This window comes from Manihot esculenta, chromosome 8 (genome assembly GCF_001659605.2).
Source record: "Manihot esculenta cultivar AM560-2 chromosome 8, M.esculenta_v8, whole genome shotgun sequence".
NCBI lineage: Eukaryota > Viridiplantae > Streptophyta > Magnoliopsida > Malpighiales > Euphorbiaceae > Manihot > Manihot esculenta.
The window spans coordinates 1,837,416-1,843,415 of record NC_035168.2 but is presented as its reverse complement, the minus strand read 5'-3'; positions in this window follow the sequence as shown (position 1 = coordinate 1,843,415).

The following is a 6,000-nucleotide window of genomic DNA, read 5'->3' as shown; positions in this document are numbered from 1 at the left end:
AAATACATAATAATTTGATTGGATCTTTATAAAAAAAATTAATTACTATTTGAATTTTTTATTTATTAATTTTTAATACATAACCTTTATAAAAATATAATTATTTAAAATTTTAATTTATAAAATGTAATTATCAAAATTTTTAAATATTATAAAGTGTAATTATTTAATTTATAAAAATTTAAAATGTGCTCTAAAACTATATTTGGTTGTGGAGATTAAATAATTATTTTTTAAGGGTTATGTACTAAATGATTTTTTTTTTTAATAAAGTTCAGTAATTAAATATACATTCAGAAAAATATATTTATAATTTAAGTATAAATAAATTTTTATGCTATTAAAAATAAAAATAAAATGAAATGATAATAATAAATATTGACATATAAAAAAATGAAATTAATTACTAATAATTTATAATGACAGCAAAATTAATATCTTAAAGTACATAATGTGTAATGAATCTTTTTTTTTTTTCCTTTGTCATCCCATTAATTATTTGATATTCTTTAATTTCCTAATTATATTCATTTCAACTATAATCAAGTAATAGTATATGTTAATTTTGAAACACCATATCATATTTACTTTTTTAATAATTTTACAAAATTCAATTTAATTAATTTTTTTAATAATTCAAAATTTTAATTTTTTTAATTTTAAAAAAATTATTTTAAAAAATAAATATATTATATAATTTTATAAGAACTTATTTAATTTTTTTTTACAAAATAAATTATGCTAAATAAGAGAATAAAGAAAGATCTTATAATAATACATCCCCTTATAGTATAAATAATATAAAATTATAGATAAAGAGTTTTCTTCAATTTGAATTGGTCTTTAAATTTTTTACTTTTCTAAACTTTTTATTCAAAATAAGTATAACCCTCTATTTTTAACCACTCATGGGTGAAAATTCTTGATCTCTAGTCCTCTATTTATTTTGAAAAATATATTTTTAATAATTTTTTTTTATATTTGAAACGCCTTGGAAAATTATTTTTAATAAAGAATATTTTTTAATTAAAAAAATTAAACTCTATAAAAAAAATAATTTATATTTAAATAAACTACGATTTAATTTCTCTGATTTAATAAAATATAATATTTTATTCTTTTATTTTTAAAATTATCAATATAATCATCATAATCTTTAAAAATTATGAAATAAATACCTGTAATTAATATTTCAATTAAGTTATCGTTAGTCTTAAGTTTTTAACTATTTTTAAAAAAATAAAATCTTAAGTTTTTAAGTTGAGTAATGAAATTTAAATACCTAAAATACCCTTCATAACCGATTTGATAAAATAAATTCAATTAAAACCAATTTAATTAAATTTTAAAACCAAAATTTCCATCAATTATCAATATCAAATCATAGTCCTACTAATCCATCCAAAAATTTAATAACCCATTAAGAAATTCAATAAAAAAGTGAGTGGACATTTAACAACCCTTCAAGAAATTTGACAACTCTTTAAATTGACAGAAAGTTATGACCCACGCTTTAATATTTTTTAGGCAACCAAACAGATTCTTTTGAGTAGTAATATAGAAAATTTTACCTTTCCTAGAAAACACATGTAAATTAATATGTTTATAAGGAGGGAGTTTTAGCTAGGGTTTAAAACTCCAGGATGATATTACAATCATTGTTTATGTAGGAAAGGGTGTGTTTTGTTGAACACACGTCAAAGGCATTGAAGAAAGATAGGTGGAGAGATTTTACAGAGCAAAATTATTATAGAAAACGACAAAAGGTTGCGATTTCCCATCCACTTTCCCATAGCCAAACAAGATCAAAATTTAATAACATTACAGCAACCTATCAAGAAATTCAACAAAAAAATCAAGATCAAAACAATCCCAACAACACATTAAGAAATTCAACAAAAAGTCAAGATCAAAATAATCCCAACAATCCATCACGAAATTCAACAGTATCTGTCATAAAAATTTCTCATTATCAATAAAAAATATATATTACATGAAAATCTAATAACAAAATTTAAAAATATTGAAGAAAGTGTATTTTATTTATAAAATTTCTAGTATCCATAAAAATTTAAAAATTAAAGAGAATTGTTATTCTCTTTTTCTTTAGACATCGTGATGAGCCATACCAAAAAGGAGGCAACGCGAGATAATATTTGGAAGCATCCTTCTTCATTCGTTGCAATTAGGCAATAAGAGATGGGATGGGCACTGTATGTGCTCTTGAATCTATGATTCAGATTGTAAAGAAGAGAAGACGAAGAAAGGAGAATAGTCTTGGTGAAGGAAGCGATGGTGGAATGCGAGATTAGGTGAGAGGAAATATATTAGTAATGGGTATTTTAGTTTTTTTTATCATGATTAACACAAAATTAATTGAAAATTTAATGAAAGAGAATAATCTCATAATTTTTAAAAATTATGATGACTAAACTAATGGTTTTTAAAAATAGAAAAACGAAAGATTATATTTCGTTAAATCAGAGAGATTAAACTACTGTTTACTCTTTATATTTTTAAAAAAAATTATATTTTAAACTTTGAGAATTTTATTAATATTATTAAATTTTTTATACATACATTTATTAGAATACTTAATTTTTAACATAAGTGATGTAATATAATAATTGTACGAAATAACCCGTAAACTGTCACTACCAAATATGATCATGTGACAAACATATGATAAGTAAAAAATGCGGTTCAATTCAAGAAAAAAAGATCTGAATACCTTAACACTCGGTGTATTATCAAGACTCGCCCTCTCCATTATCGTTAGTAAGCATAATGCAGTATATTCCCACTATATCTGTAATCGCGGGATTATTAATTTATTAGCTAGTAATATTTTTTATCAAGCAGTCAATTACATTACCGCCGGATAATCGAAAAACACTATATTTATTTTCACTTTTTTACAGTATAAAAAAAAAAATTATAAAATTAAATATGAATACTATTTAAATTTTAAACAATTCAGTATGGTATATTGTTTGAGCATCAAAGTGGTGGGTTTCACCTTCTCTTTTAACTAATTATAATTTTATTTCGATCATATTATCAATTTAATATATGCAAAATCAATATGAAACAAATAATAATAATTTTTAAAATGTACTTACTACTTTTCATGAAAAAAAGGAATACTGTTGATATCAGACTCCTTCACTTTCAAGTAAAAGGTGTCCGATCATGGTTTTTGTGTTAATAGTTTGAGTTTCTTTTTTTTCCCAGTTGTAGATGATTGTTTTGGGATTGTTTTATTGGTGTATTTTTGCATTTTTTAGCTCCACATATGTTCTGTTGTTACTAGAATTAGATTGTAAACGATGAATATTAACACCGAATTATTGAGTATACTCTAAAAAAAGCTTTATAATTATATTAAATTAAAAATGTGAAAGATCAATCTTTTTGTGATAGTTATTAATATTAATTTTACAGGAGTCTTTGATTGCATATTCAAGGTTTAAGTTGTTATATTTGAATGAAGATGACAATACTGATTTGTGTGTGTCACACCCAATTCCCAAACTGTAGAGACTGATATGACCAGGAAAACTGACAGAACTTCCCCTGATAATTAGACTTATAAAAACATGTAACCTGCTATAATTCCAAATTATAAAACATATAAGAGAAAAACTGATAGTTGGACCTGTCAATTCATCAAATATTTACAATAACAAAATAGGGAAAATTACTTTGTAGTCCCTCAGGTTTAACGTAATTAACACTTCTGTCCCTCTATTTTGGCGACCCAACACTTAAGTCCTTCACTTTCTCTTCCGTCCAATTTCGCAGTCCTTCCGTTCAAAATAGCCGTTTGGAACACGTGAATTGACAAAATTAACCCTCTTCTTCTTCTTCTTCTTCTTCTTCTTCTTCTTCTTCTTCTTCTTCTTCTTCTTCTTCTTCTTCTTCTTCCTACCCAGCAACTTCTTCTTCTTCTTCTTCTTCTTCTTCTTCTTCTTTCTTCTTCTTCTTCTTCTTCTTCTTCCTCCTACCCAGCAACTTTTTCTTCTTCTTCTTCTTCTTCTTCTTCTTTCTTCTTCTTCTTCTTCTTCTTCCTCCTACCCAGCAACTTTTTCTTCTTCTTCTTCTTCTTCCTACCCGGCAAATCTTTCTTCTTCTTCTTCTTCTTCTTATTCTTCCTACCCAGCAACTTTTTCTTCTCCTTCCTACCCAGCAACTTCTTCTTCTTCTTCTTCTTCTTCTTCTTCTTCTTCTTCTTCTTCTTCTTCTTCTGCAACGGGAGAAAGCATGAAAGAGAAAAAAAAAAAGGAATTTCACATTAAGAAAAGGGTATTTCTGGAAAAAATTATCACCTCTCACTTTTGACTCTTTGACCAAACGGTTTAAATGAACGGAAGGACTACGAAATTGGACGGAAGAGAAAGTGAGGGACTTAAGTGTTGGGTCGCCAAAATAGAGGGACAGAAGTGTTAATTACGTTAAACCTGAGGGACTAAGAAGTAATTTTCCCTAACAAAATATCGTTTCCACTGGACTGTCCAATCTATACATGATCTATCAAGATTACAAAACGAAAAGACAAACGACTTAGGATTGGTCCGACCTCCTCTTGACTCTGAGTAGACGATGTAGAAAGAAGAATAAACTAGGAGATGAATTAATAGGCCTGGGCCTGGGTCTTATAGTGTGTCTCCTTATTCCCTTGGGTCATCTCAACTTTGATTTTATTCCCTTGGGTCATCATATTTAAGGTATTATACTTTCAAGTGGTTCACTAATATCTTCGATTGGTCGCTAGCTTTGGACTAGAGATTTAGTCTCTTCTTATTAGATTCATCTTTTCAAACTAAAATCAAAATTGTTATTTTCTTGTCCATATTCACTGAATCACCATCTCTATTGTCTAACGGTGATCTTCTTTTTCCTCTCTCTTATTTACATACATGTCCGCACACCTATGTGGCTGCCAACTTTAAAACACTGCTCCATAAAGGGTAATGCACTGTTCTAATTTTGGACAATAGATATAGATTTAAAAAAGAGTTTGGAGAAACACATAAAATAAGTTCAATCCAAAAAATTCATATAAATTAAATCAATCGGCCTAACTTAAACTTATAAGGAACCAAGGCACTGCTAGGCCGAAGAACTTCTTGCTGCTCACAATCCAAAGCCAGCAGATTCAATATCTTCAAGTCAAACGAAGCTGACTCTTTAAGAAAAATTCTCATATCTCCTAAACATGAAGACGACACCCTAAGAGGCGAGCAAGCTACTAGAACAAGATGTATGCGCTTTTAAACTCTGACTCAGCAACAATAAGCTTCAAGAGCTGGTCGTGAAAACTGTCTACGCTGTCCATTAACCCGTAAATCTTAACATAAAGGTTAAAATTCGAAACTGTCTCCTCATAAGAATGTTATCTAGAAATCTAATAATATTAGAACGGCGGAATAATTAATTTTAAATTTTATAAAAAATTTAGTATGAATCGATTAGTTTTAAATCTTATAAAAATTTAAATCCAACATGAATTTTACCTTCGACTTCTATTAAGAAATTACAATAAAATTTATATTTTATTAATAAATTATAATAAATTTTAAATTCTATTAAGAAATTAAAATAAATTTTAAAAAATTTTTTCCTGAAAATGTAAAAAATAAAATCAGAGTGATATTTTAAAATTCCAAATAAAAATTCTATCTTTTATTCTTTTTAAAATTTTTTTATAATTTTTCACAATTTTTTATTATTACCATTATATTTTCTTAACTATTTAAAAAAAAATTAATTTTAAAAAATTTTAACTTTTAACTCTTCGTTTTTCAATTTCATTATTGATTTTTGCCATTATCATTATAAATAGCTTTTTTTTAATTATTTAAAAAAAAATTTAATTTTCAAAAAATTTCAACCTTTAACTTTTCATTTCTCAATTTCTGTTCATCTGTTCATCTTAATTAATAACATATTCATCTTAATTAATAATATATTTAATCAATTTCTGTTCATTTTAATATA